Source organism: Saimiri boliviensis, chromosome 1 (genome assembly GCF_048565385.1).
Source record: "Saimiri boliviensis isolate mSaiBol1 chromosome 1, mSaiBol1.pri, whole genome shotgun sequence".
NCBI classification, from domain to species: Eukaryota; Metazoa; Chordata; class Mammalia; order Primates; family Cebidae; genus Saimiri; species Saimiri boliviensis.
The window spans coordinates 219,947,351-219,961,509 of NC_133449.1; the positions used below are offsets into that span (position 1 = coordinate 219,947,351).

The following is a 14,159-nucleotide window of genomic DNA, read 5'->3' on the forward strand; positions in this document are numbered from 1 at the left end:
CTTCCAATGTCTCTCCCCCTGCTTTCTCTGTTTCTCTAGCTTCTTTTACAAAACCTAAATCTAAGCATTCCTCTAAGGCTCTTTTCTCTTTTTCCCCTATTCCCTCTGCATTTCCTGATGGCATCCCCTCCCGAAAGTTTTACTTTCAGCTCTATGAAGATAAAAACCAACTCATTCTTCACTCTAACTTCACAGTTGAGATCGCAATCAAGAGCTCAAGCCTGGGAGAAGGTCAGGGCTGTGAGAGGAAGTCATGAAGAAGTTTTTAATCAGTGACAGAAAGAATACTTCAGTAATAAAAATAAGTTATCTTTGATATCATTCTCTAGCTGATTTATTACCTGGCTTCATTGCGTTTAACACTTTCATTTTATGCTGCTTCTTCCAGAATGAAAAAAGCTCGGGCTTCTCCTACTCTACTGTATCATAATCACACTGTTGTAGCTAAGTTACTTTTCCTGTGTCATTTGGATGGCTCTAAATAACATGTGTAAAGGTGATTTCACCATATGCGTCTTCTTTTCTTCCCATCCCCATGTATGTGCTATGTTAGTTATTTTGTCATTCTTCTATTAATCCAGTCTCAAATCCCTTCTGTGCCCCTACATCCCCCATGGACATATATTTAATCGTCTTCACAATCTCTGAATTTTTTTCTGGAATTCCTCATTCATCTAATAGCTCCATTTTCTTTCTACTGGCATTCTTTTGTTCAGACTTTTATTTTTGTTTATCCACATTATTGTGTTCTGTCCTTAAATGATTCTATCTTGACTGCCCATTTCTGTCTCCAAGTTCATTATTGTAAGCCACTCATTTTCTTATATTTTCATTCACCTCAATGAGTTCTTACTGCCTATAAAACAAAGCCTAAGGCTTTCAAGTCCTGCTACAAATCAAGAAGTGCCTAACTTTTGTGATACACAACCTACAGGTCCTCTCCAAATACCCTGCACTATTCCTGCCAAATTCCACTTATCATTTTCCTTTTTTAGAGATGTCGTCTCACTATGTTCACCAGGTTGGTCTCAAACTCCTGGCCTCAAGTGATCCTTGTGCTTCAGCCTCCCAAACACTGGGATTATAGACATGAGCCACTATGCCTGGTCTGCTTATCACTCTTGAATGACCTTGGTTAATCACACAGTGGTGATGCTTCTCCCTTCACATGGTCAAGAGGTTTCTCTACTTTTTCCATATATTGTAATATTCTTTCCTTCAAAGAACAACACAGGTGTCGACCTCACCTGAAGTCTTCCGTGTTTTTCCCTGCAAAAGCTTTCAGTTACACACACACACACACACACACACACACACACACACACATTTTTAAACTTAAATGTCTTACCACATTCTACTATAGTTACTTTTACTCCTTCCTTATCTCTTCCAATAGATTAGGAATAACTTTGTGTCTAGAATCACATTTTATTTATATCTTTCTCCCTCTCTACCACTATTGTCTAGATCAATACATATTTGTTCAGGTAATGTAGGTTACATTTTGGTAAATATCTATCTTTGTAATAAAAATCATTAACATTACTATGAAAAATTCTATACTTTTAATATTACATGTGACTTCTTAGGAGATTACTTAAAATAATTATAATACTATTAATGATTAGAAGAAGCTGCCTTTATTTTTATTTTTATTTATTTTTATTTTTGAGATAGAGTCTTGCTCTGTCACCTAGGCTGAAGTGCAGTGGCATGATGTTGGCTCACTACAACCTCTACCTCAGTTTCAAGTGATTTTCTTGCCTCAGACTCTCTAGTAGCTAGGATTACAGGTGTGTACCACCACACGCAGCTACTTTAAAAATATTTTTAGTAGTGACAGGGTTTTGCCATATTTTCCAGGCTGGTCTCAAACCCCTGGCCTCAAGAGATCCACCTGCCTCAGCCTCCCAAAGTGCTGGGATTACAGTTGTGAGGTACCACACCCAGCCAAGAAGTAGGCTTTAGTTTTCTGAACATATGAATAAAATGACACAGGCAGCTATATCATTCTTCTGTACTCTAAAAATGTCAAGGTTTGCATGTACAATGGATTATTATAATTTTGAGTGCATGACTGTACACATCTGCACTAGAAGAAATAACACTTTGAAAAGAGTAATGGCTTTTTGTATAAGAGAATATGGCTAACATTTGGTCATATTTAGTCTGCGTAGACTTATAGTCCAGTTAATGCACGTTATATCTGTGAAAAAAAACATACATCCATGAAAACAATAAGAATTAAAGTCTACACTGAATATTTTTGGCAAGAGATAAGATTAAGAGTTTAAGAAGACTGACAATTAGTAAAATCTGCTATTATAAAAACAAATAAGTTACATTTAAGGCAAATATATTTTTTTCTTTTTAGATATAGGAAATAATATTGCTACTGTCAAAAAATAATTTTCATAACAGAAATTAAGAAGTCTTTCATTTTTCTCAATCTCACCAAATTCCAGGAAGTTTCAAGTGCTATGAAAAAAAATTATGTAGAACGTTTGGGTAAAAAAGATGCATTAAAACCTTATATGAAAAGCTAGTTATTTCAAGGTATTTGGAAGACACATCAGCAGCAAAGAATGTATTATAATAGTCTATGCTTAATAATTTTTTGAAAGAGAGAAGAGAAGTTTGATGATGGAATGGCAGCAGTGGGTGGTCAGGCTTGGGAGATCCGATGATAGGCCTCAGTCTACTGGGGAAGGTTTCAGTATGAGTGACAGGATATTTCCATGTGTATTCCCTTTCAGTTGATGCCGTCCAGTCAAGTTTCCCACATGCTGCTAGAGCACACACCTATACCACCCACAGCATTGCTTTGTGCTTTGAATTAGGTTTCATGGAGTATGGGTCATAGGAGTTTGACTCATATGATAGAGACTTGAGACTCTAATGACAGCTCTGATTATCAAGTTCAAAGAGTCTCATTATTGTAAATAAAAGAAATTCTCTTTTTCTTTCTTCAAGACAAAGTTTTTTGCTCTTGTTGCCCAAGCTGGAGTACAACGGTGCGATCTCGGCTCACGGCAACCTCCACCTCCCGATTAAAAGCAATTCTCTTGCCTCAGCCTCCCAAGGAGCTGGGATTACAGGCATGCACCACCATGCCAAGCTAATTTTGTGCTTTTTAGTAGAGACAGGGTTTCTCCATATTGGTTAGGTTGGTCTTGAACTCCCAAACTCAGGTGATCCACCTGCCTCGGCCTCCCAAAGTGCTAGGATTACAGGCTTGAGCCACTGTTCCCACCCAAGAAATTCTTAATAAAGAAGAAACAAAACTCTATAGATAATAAACATTATTACTTTAGAGCCTTAAGTTGGTAGGAACATTTATTCTAACTTTGTTATTTTGCAGATGAGGAAACAGAGATGGAGAAAAAAATACATAAATTGCCCAAGGTAGAATCACAAGGTTCCCTGAGTTCTATTCATTCAACCAAATAGATTGACTTCCATAAACAAAACTATTATCTCAATATTAAGCAACAGAATGTCATAATTGATGCAGTTAGTGAGAATGACTTTCTTCCCCAGATTCTTTTCATGAGGGCTGATTAAAAGAGCAATAAAATAAGTAATAAATTTAAAGGGCTATAATTTGGTTGCATTTGATTGAGTTCTGAGAACACTAAAAAGAATGTCTGTGTGCATACATATATTAATTCTAAATGTAAAAATATTAATTACAGAATGAGTTGAGACATATTTGAATTGCCATTGGAAGTTACTGGAATAAGACTCACACATCTAATAAAATGTCCTCTGAAAAATTGGTAGCTTGCTTTTCCTTCTATGTTATTTTCCTTAATGAGTTCATGCTGGGTGAAAAAGAACTGGTGGAAAATATCTTTGTCATACACTAAGAGGAAGAGAGGCAAATCAGAAATAGTATAGGTTTAAATTAATTTTAAATCTGTCTCTTATGTGGCTTGGTTGGAACATCCTCAAAACAACTGAGATCAATCATTCAATAATTCCTATCTTAATACAAGAAAAGCAAAATGATTTTAAACTTTAATGTTACCTTAATTTGCCATAAATATTCTAGATTTGAAAGAAATTTAAGAATAACAGTAAATTCTGTAATCAAATTTTAATTTCAGTAAGTAGAAGCAAGATTGAAATGATCTTACTAATACTTTATCTGTTGCACCAGCAATCAGCAGTTGTTATAAAACTGGTGACTTCTGCATTGTGACTTTAGGGTCTATCTCTGCTTAAATGTATATGTGTGTGTGTGTGTGTGTGTGTGTGTATATATATATATGCATACATGTATATGTATATACATTCATGTATACATTTATAAATTATGCATAAAATATATACATAAATATATATTTATGCATATGTGTATATATAGGCTAAGGAAAAGAATCTAGCCCTTCAAATATATGCAGAGAAATTTTTGAAAAGTTGTAATCAAATATCTTACTAGCCAAATGAGATAGAGTGGAGAGTTTTGGAAGAGCTATCCAATATGAATCAACTTGGCAGAAATTGGAAAGAGGGGAAATATCATTATGATAAGGCATAAAAATCTCAGGATCCAGCCAGTGAAAGATATCATTTTGAAATAATGGTTAGTAGGAGGTTCAGAACAATGTGCAAAAAGAATAATTAAAAACCTAGTAAGTGGAGGCTTTGGAAACACTAAAGATAAGAATCTGTACGATGAAGCAGCTGGGAATGGTTATTTTACAGCATGGTGCTTGCAGAATATTAGGGAATTAGATTTTGTTTTAAATATCATGGTATAAATGAGAAAAAAAGGGATACAAGGACAGTTCAGAGGTGTTTACAATAAAAGTTCATAAGGTCTCCTTCAACTAATTCATAAAACTCAGCAATCCTCACGTGCTTTTAACTATTACTCCCTCATCCCTGTAGCTCCACACCCACACACACACCTGCTGCCACTAATTTCATTTCAGGCATCTGCAAAGGTAAATTGAATAACCAGAGCTTTTTGACATTTCAAGACAATCAAACAGCTCTTTAAGACATGTGAAATAATACTACACAGTGAAGCATTATGAACCTTAAATACTTAACTCAGTCTGGGCCCCAAATTGAGCAAATTACCTTTTATCAATTATTTCTCACTACTCTTTATGATTCAAATACTCAATAGTGTTTTAAAATGTTAAATAATGTTGTCCTATTTCCATTTATGCAAATAATACATAGACATAAACTATTTCTTAGACATTAAAATTTTAGTTAGGATGCAGCTAAAAAAAACACATTGATATCCACAAAATAAAATTTATGTTATCAGTGGTATATTATAAGCATATATCAGCAGCTATAGCATCAATATCAAGTGCTATTTGCTTGGCTAATAATTACCTATTTCTGAGTAAAGCCCTGTATCTTGAGCAAGGCAAGATTTTCACCCCACTTTCCTTTCAACCTAAGGAATATATTAATATTAGTTCAACAAAATATTTTTCTAAAGATAGACAATTCTCCAAATACAGGGTAATTGTAAACTTCATTGTGCTTAGGGATTCGATTTGTTAAATTCAGAAGAGGGGCGCTTGGCACTTGTACATTATTGGAAATTCCCCAAACACAGACAACAAAAGCTCAGTCAGTTTAATCAAATTATCAGCTTTTCCTCAGTCTGTGTTTAGTCTGTGTTTGTCTAATGTCCGGGTGCATATTTTCTACTTAAGAAAATCAATAAATCTGCTGCTTTAAAAAAAGGCACATTTCAAATGCGGTATACAGTGTATTGCACTATCTGATCCAGCAATCTGTCTGCCTCTGCCCACAGAAGGAATGAACAAGAAATATGCCTGATGAGCTTATGAGATGGTTTAGAAATTCATGTTTGAAGGGGAAAAATGATGCCATTGATATATACATTCCATTCACTTCCAATGTAGAAGTATGGCAGGAACTGTATACCTGAAACTTTTCTGCTGTCTTGAAAGGAGGTTATAAGTATTATGGGTAAAACTGATGTGATCTTAGCAATTATATAGCTAAATTAGGTTTCTTAGGTAAAATATTTATCCTTGTAATATTCTTTTATGGACATAATCGTTAATTTTCTATTCATATTGAGGTCTGACAGCATCGTTCCCTTTATTATTTGTTGTTGTTCTGTAAATATTTAAGTTGTCAGTCTAACACACACTATTCAATTTTCCAACTGTGATAAATTATCATTTTGCACCAATAATATTTTCTCATGTCCCAGTAGCTCTCAAGTTCTCTGCTGCTATCTCTTTATTTGCAGGAATACTTCCTATTTAAACAGGCACAAATGTGTTGTTCATATAAATCATCTTAAATATTAATACTTTCAATAAATACTTAATTTAAATTTATTCTACAAAGATCACCTTACTCATAAAAGCAAATCAAAGTGCAGGATTTTTCTAGACCCAGCCAGAAAAATTCAGAACTTTGGTAGTAAGAAATGGGCTCATTCATTTCCATGGATTAACTCTGCCTGTATTAGAATTAGTGCATGTTCTCATCCACAAGGATAGATCTACATTAAATAACATTTGAAAGGATTTAAAGAAGACAAACACTTAAGGAATAAGATATATTTTTCCCTATTGATTGAGACATATAAACTTACTAGAAAATAGATGCTAGGTTTTCTTATCAATAAAGGCTAGAATGCTAGACAAAGGTTATTATATTAGAGCTTTTTGATGTAAAGATTTGCTCACTAGTAATCTTTAGAAATGAGCTTGTCATGATACAAGTCTTTTATCTCAAAACCAGGACTGATGCCTGTAAATGAGTTGGTTTGAACAATGACAGTACATTGTGTTTGGTTGCTAGAGAAATGTTATTTACTCTTTCTCCTTCTGTCTCTTTGGCAGTGAGAAGATAGGGGGAAATAGTGAATTCAGGCTCCCAATGAATATGTCAAATATTAACAATTACCCGGATAATTTATGAAACTTTCATTGACGAACATGTCTGTGCTTATAGGGGGTAACTAATGAGCAAGTACAAGGCCAGGAAGGCAAAGGTCACTTAGGACATCATCCTGAACCCCTTTTCAGTAAAGACACACTTTGACTGAGAAACTCCCTCTTTTCCCCAGAACATTTGATAGCAAAAGTTTACTTTGTTTATTATAAAAATACAGAAGTCATCATCATCAAATAACTTTTTGCTTATTTCTAATGATGTGGGGGGAATATTTTCATCTTTGGTATACAACTCTCCCTGGATCTGGTTGGCTGTTTTCCCCCACTGTTGTTTATGTGAATAATTTCTAGTCAGGGCAAAAAAAGGTGTTGCTTGTGCAGTGAATCCGTTTAGTAGAGCAGGCTAATAGGCTGACCAGTCATTAACTAAAACACAGCTGGGAAGAGGCTATAATCCCCCAATTTCCTTCACAAATGCAGTAAATAAATATTCAAGTGAAGCAGTGCACAAATTTGCATATGTGTTAAACAAAAGCCCAGCTGAAGATTTGGTTTAAAAGCTCTGCTAATGTTACTCCATTTTCTACCTACAATTCCTCTACCTGAAGATTTTATGTTTCACAAGATCCCAATACTTCTCCCCAAATAGAAGTCCCTTTCACTTCAAGAATTATCTTGGAAATCTCATTTGCTTGTCCCCACTGGTTGCTTTATTGAGCCCCATTATTTAAAAGGAATAAAAGCCACCTATCAAATTAAGTTTATTTCTTCTTCTTTAGATGTCGTTAATTTGATTATCTTAAACACATAATATGCCATTGGCACACTGAGTTTTGCCAGTTCATGAATAGAACTGTTTTTTTGGAATCCAGAGCAAAAAATACTTACGAAATAAAACTCTAAGGGTTTGCTATTGGTACAAGTAATTTGCTGACCCTGTGACTTTTAGAAAGCAGATTCAGAGCAGCTCCCTAAATTCCTTATTCTGTCCTCTGAGATTTCAAGCAAATGATGTAACATAGGATGTTGTTTGGTTAATTATTCCTTAGAATGAGCCTCAATATCATTACAAATTCCCCACTCTGCCTATTCTTTCCCTCTCCTACTCCTATTCCATGATTGTAATTTCTAGAGTTAGATTCTAGGGCACACCTGACCTTAGGCTCTGCTGGGTTGCTTATCCTGAAGCAGTGTGAATCCCTCCCAAGGTGAAGAAATATAATTAGAGGAAAAAGAGATCATTCAGTGAGGAGCCTAAGGTGGGACACGAGGGGTTACTTTCTAAGGGAAAAAATAGATTGCAAAAAAGAAAATTAACTGATTCTGAAAAGAAAAAAAAAAAGAGTTCTGCAGTAAAAGAAAGCAGCATGTCAAAAATTAGTGAGGTAAACTGATTTTTACCTGTTTTCAACACTCCTTGTGACTTATCAGGTCTGCCTAATTCATCTTCCCCAGTGGGAGAAAGAAACACAAGAAAATAATAGCCAAAGATCCAGAGAATTCCTAGGCTAAACTGAATGTGCGCATTTTTTCCTTGTTGTAAGAAGTGGCCTATCATTATATACATAACGGTAAATGCATAAACATATATAATCTGTATTTATTGTATATGTATTTGCATACTATATATAAATATATTTTCTTACATTGTGAAAACAGACTCAGCAAAGTGAGGTACATAGATTTGAACTCTGAATCTTATTATAAGGAAACGAGTTCGTTATTGAAAGACTGAATCAGATTTGGGGACTTTAATATTCTTTTATATAAGTAATAGAGGAATTCTTTTTGCCAAGCTGTATTTAAGTGCATGGGGGGAATCCCTATAGCATCTTGTTAGTTACTTGCTATACAACATACTAACCTGTTTTAATACTGTAATACTTAGACGCAAGTAAGTGTAGCTTAAGCAATGAAGCTTTCCAGGGATGAGATAATAAAAAAAAATTTTTTCCTCTTCTCATTCAATCATATTTATGAAGCATATTTGTAGGGAGAAAGACACTATCATATAAACAATAATGTATTACAGTTGAACAAAATCATATCAGTATATTTTGTGTTATACTTTTTTAACAACTAGTATTTTTTCCTTGAAGAAAATAAAAGGTTTACTACCAAGAGGCTAATTCAAATATATGCTCTAACTAATGTAAGAATCAAGTTGTGTAAATTGTGCTGTATATCTGTAAGCATTATTCTGAAAACAGACTTTGAAGCTTTCAAAATGCACATAAAACATGGTGAAATAACAATATAAATGTCTCTGGTTTTTCTTTAAGTTTTATTTTTTGCTCATTTCTTTAACAAGCTATGAAAATATTTTTTCAATTCAAGCCACATTGGAAAGACACTGTTACCTTATTTGATCACACAACAGCTTGAGAAGTACCCAGGGGAACACCTGTTGAGTTCAGCTCCTTTTTGCGTACCTGCTAATAGAGTTGAAATTTTCATGAGAAGTGACCCCTCCTCATTTGGTTATATTATCCTCAGACCTTCTTAAGGCTCACCTAAAAGACTGTAATAAAGTCCAATAGCATTCATTTATCCACAGCCACTTTGGTGTAGGGCCTCATAAATCAAATTGGGAATGTTACTTAAAAACAATCACACTATTTTCTATCTGCATGGAAGAGTAAACAACATTTTTCAAAAAACTTTCAAATGACTTATCTATTCTAAATTTCATAGGTTAATTTTAATTGCTGTAATTGTTGTATTTGTTGCTTTACACACAAAAAGTTACTTTATAGTTAGTTTTTCTTTGTTTCCTTATCATAAATGGCTCCAAGTTTCATGAAACTGTGGTGCTGTGTGTTGGATTAGGGCTTCCTAGTCAGCTGCATGTCAAAGACTTGAAATCATGTATGGAATCATAAGCTATAAGTGACAAAAACTAGCAAGAGAGGGTAAGCATTTCAGTCATCACAGCAGGGAAGTTTTTATCAACCATTCTGTCTGAGCAAATATATGTCCAGCAGTCCAGTCTGAGGTCATGGCTGCCCCAGAATTTGAGCGGTTGGGGATATTTTGGGATGCTTTCATTAGAAGGTACAGAGTACAGTTAAGAAACAGGCTTTGGGGCGCCAGCATGTGATTATGGTAAGACTGGCTGACCACTGGGAAATTGCTGAGCCAACAGGCTGAGGAGTCAGGCTGACCTCCCTGAAGCCAAGTCCACAGAGAGCCACCACCCAACACACCTTTTGAGGGGTAATCTAAAGCACTCAATGTTCAAAACACTCGTCTGAGCAACAGATGTTTTTGTAAGACAAAAGTATTGTACATTTTAAAATGCTCTGTTTATGAATCTACTTGCTTTTCTATTTTTAAAGGTGCTTTATAAAAAAAAAAAAATCTCTTATATTTACTTCAGAACGATCCAGCATTCTGGCTGCCTTTTCATTGGTGGTGGTGGTGGCTGATGGGGATATGGGGCGTGGGGGTTGTTGCAGAAGATCTCTATAACCACAATTGCAAGAGTAACTTACTAAGCAGGCAGCAAGTTACCAAGGGTTTCTATAGAGAACCATTATATAAAGCAGGTAATTTTTAGCCCTCTTGTACTTAGTGGCATTTAATGCTTCGGTATAAAATCTTTTTAATTTCAAGTTGTGGTTAACAAAAGGTTTCTTTCCTTCTCACTCTTGTGTTTCTTGCTGCTTTTGCTTCTTCTAGCACCCAAACTTGATGTGGTTTTTATTTTTCTCTTGATTTTCAAGCAGTCTGTTTTTTTACAAAGCATAGAAAACAGTTAAAAAGGAGAGAATTTAGAGAAAGTGTCATTTGATAACCATGACAACTCAGAAGGCAATAAGAAGAAATTTGGAATCTAATATTTGTTTTATGAGCAGTAGAAAACCTGTCAGTTGAAGCAATAGTCCTCTGCTACCTGCCAGAGTCAGAGCATGGTTGAAATAGAATAAATTTGAAGAAAACAGGAACAGGTTAATATGACGACTTGAAAAAAATACATAACAAAAAATCCACTAATGTCACTTTTGTCATCTCACAACATCTCACATCTTTATATTTGTAAAAACACATGTCCCCATGCCCATCCATTCCCCACCCTCACTTCCTCTCCTCTTCTCAATGTACATAACATATTCCTTTATGAGGTTTTGATTGGGCAATAGTGTGTATATTTTCTTAAAATAACAGAAAACGGCCGGTGGAAATGCTAAGCAAGATTAATTATGATAGACTCTAAAATAAATTATGTTAAAGCATTGACTCTTAGGCTGTCAGAGATTTCAATTTAACTCATATTGATTTAAGTAAACCCCCAAGCTTTCACAATTCAAAATCCACATTTCAAGTGTGGGTGCTATAAAAAGTAAAAGGTATACTACACATCAACGGACAGACTAAGCTTAGAATGGTGGTGATGGTTATTGTCAGGTTTCTGCTAAGAAGACAACAAATCAACAACGATATAAACTAGAATTTCTACAGAAAAGACAAATCTATAAAAAAAATCAAGTCCTACTTACCACTTTAGAGTCTGTCTGCATTTGTGTGCATGTGCTTGTGTGTGTGTGTGTGCTTGTGTGTGTGTGTGTGTTTGTGTGTGTACTTTTCTTTGCCACACATTTGCCTCTTCTCTAATGTATTTCCTCCCTTATTGTTTCTTTCCCTTTCCTCTTTTAAATATATCTTAAGGTCTTCTTCAGCAATTCCAGGCCATCTGTCCTCACCGTACTATATAAGCATTCATGGACACATGGCTGCCTCCTCCAGACTGACAAAGGCTCTTTAGTATAGCTAAGAGAAATGACCCAACAGCAGTGGTGAAGAGGCCTAAAAATATTTAAAGTACAAAAAAATAGCAAGACCCACCAACTTTCTCTTTACTTGACTCCCCCTTTTTCTTAAGTTTATTTCATGTTTTACCATTGGAATCTGCCCTTACAGAATGTATTTGCATAATTTCCTGCCAAATTGAATATAAGCTTATTTTTAAAGGTAAAGAATTCTTATATCAGAAAAAGAAATGAAAAGAAAAAAAAAAAAAGAACCCTTAACTTCCTTTTAAGCCATGGTTGCATATATTCTTATGTAGTACGATTGGCAAGCATTTAAAAGGCAGAAAGGTGATTGTGTGTAAGAAGCACTCCTGAAATTCCTACTTCTGTAGTAGATACAAGGGGTTTGGTAGATACAATTTTTTTAGCAGTTTAATAGAATGCATCCAATGAGCGAGTATGCTTTTTAAATAACTTACACAAATTGTAAGACAATAAGGACACACAGTTTTAAAAAAAGTACTCAACGGATTAAAATTTTACATAAATGACTAACTCACACCTTTTCTAGGTGACCAGTCTTCAACTTTTTGCATATTCTGTAGAAAGACTTGTTTTATTACCAATGAATAATGTTTTCTTATATAAATTTGTTGGTTTATTAAAGCATTTTATCTAATGAAAAATATTTTAATTGGATGTAAATTATCACTTTATTTTTTTCACAACAGATGCTGTGTGAATTACATGAACTTATATGAATTTCTGAGCTACTCATAAGTATTCAGAAAACTGCTAAAACCTGTTAGCTGAATAGAAGATAAGATATTCCTATTCTCTTTATGGACTAAACCTTGCATATGTAAAAACTGTTAGGCTTTTTTTTACCCCTGAAACTTAAGAAATTATGTATAAGCAAGTGTTTCTTCATTCTTTCACCTATACAGTGTATGCTTACACCTATACTAAGTATAACCCAAAGTGATGTCTTCTAGGACTTAAGTTACAAAATGGCTGCACACTACCTGTCATATATTTTATGTGAAACAAAAAACCTCCACTCAACATTGCTCTTCTCTACTGACCATCATACATCTTTCTTTAGTATGCTTTCAGCTTTCCTCTCTTCATTATTAATTTGCTTCTAAAAATCTGTTTCTTAAGACCATCTACAACAAAAATTTTGGTAAATTATTGTTTTAATTTTAAGACAAAATAATTTTTAAAATGGTCTTTGAATTACGATGGCACAGAGTAAATCACCTCGTTGACACAACTGAATGGAAGTCAAACATCAGGGAAATTATTATCTCATCTCTTTGAAATATAAACCAAGATTTCCAGTTTTACAAATGCTTTTTTTGAAAATGTACATTTGGTGTATATGCTTATTAAAACTGGTCTTACAAGGGTGTTTGTGTGTAGGGGTTTGAAGCAATGATGTGGGAAAGAAGGAACTGAAGTTAGGTGGTGATGAATTTCATTAAGAAGTAGGTGTTCATCAGTGTGTGTCTTAAAGTGTTCAGTGTTTTTTATAGAATGTTTCCCCTCCTTCAAAAAAAAAAAATCCAGTGGGTGTTCAGTGGGTTCTTTTGTTGTTCAATCTGTTAATTAGAATTTTGCAACAAATCTTAAAAGAGGAACAAGGTATGGTAGAAAGGTCTTACTTTAAAATACAGAAAATTTGAATGCAGAAATCAAAGTCAAAATTATAAACATGAGAGGAAAAATACCAAAAGATTTTCTATAAGTTTGAAAATAAAAAGCGCAGCACCCTCTGAGAATCATAAGGCTAGAATTAGAAATATTTCCGGGATTTGATTTGAGAATGAGGCAGGATCAAAGCAGCATGCTCTACAGACAGTAGATAAAATGCCCTTAAATTTATGGTTTCATTTTGGCTGACAGGGAGAGATTAAATTATGGTTCTAACTCAGATTTTTCCAAATATTGGATAAATGGGTAGGAATCAAGGACCTGCTTCATCTCTAATACATCAAACCACTTTAAAAAGTAAGAAAAGAAAAGGGTGTGAAAAAAAAGACCAGGGAATAGCCACATTTAGTTCTGAGAATTAGTTCAAACCTCCTTAAATAGGATATGAGTGAAGTGCAGCTGTCCAAAATGCAGAGGCATTTCTTATACATTTTCAGCCCCATTAATAAAGTTTTCCTCAGCACTTTTTAGTTTACTGTTTCAAATTCTTGATGAATTTAAATGGAGAGATAATTTGAATCATACATCTCCTGTATGTTTTAAGTTAATTTCGTAGGAGGAAAATAATTGGTCAACTACTTGCCAACAATTATTTCAAAAATAAACATTAAATTAGTGAACCAGCAATTATAACCTCTGGGAAACAACATGAGATAATGGAATAATACAGATATTGGAGCTAAACAGGCTTATTATAAATTCTTACTGTATTTCTTATTGGGCATATGGACCTTGTCACATTACCCACCTTTCTAAGGCCCTCCTCCAGTCCCTCCTCTGG

The 14,159-nt window shown here is 34.4% G+C and overlaps 1 long non-coding RNA gene across 2 annotated transcripts in view; it reads right to left on the bottom strand.

Annotated features, from left to right (window-relative positions):
- LOC141580829 (uncharacterized) overlaps positions 1-14,159 on the bottom strand; it is a 57,422-nt gene that overhangs the window by 11,896 nt on the left and 31,367 nt on the right. The window contains exon 4 of one of the 2 annotated variants that reach the window (XR_012513194.1): positions 9,272-9,346. This is a non-coding gene — a long non-coding RNA (uncharacterized LOC141580829). Of the gene's footprint in view, positions 1-5,386; positions 9,347-14,159 lie in introns of those variants that run through there. The other variant, XR_012513193.1, reaches the window with a different exon arrangement.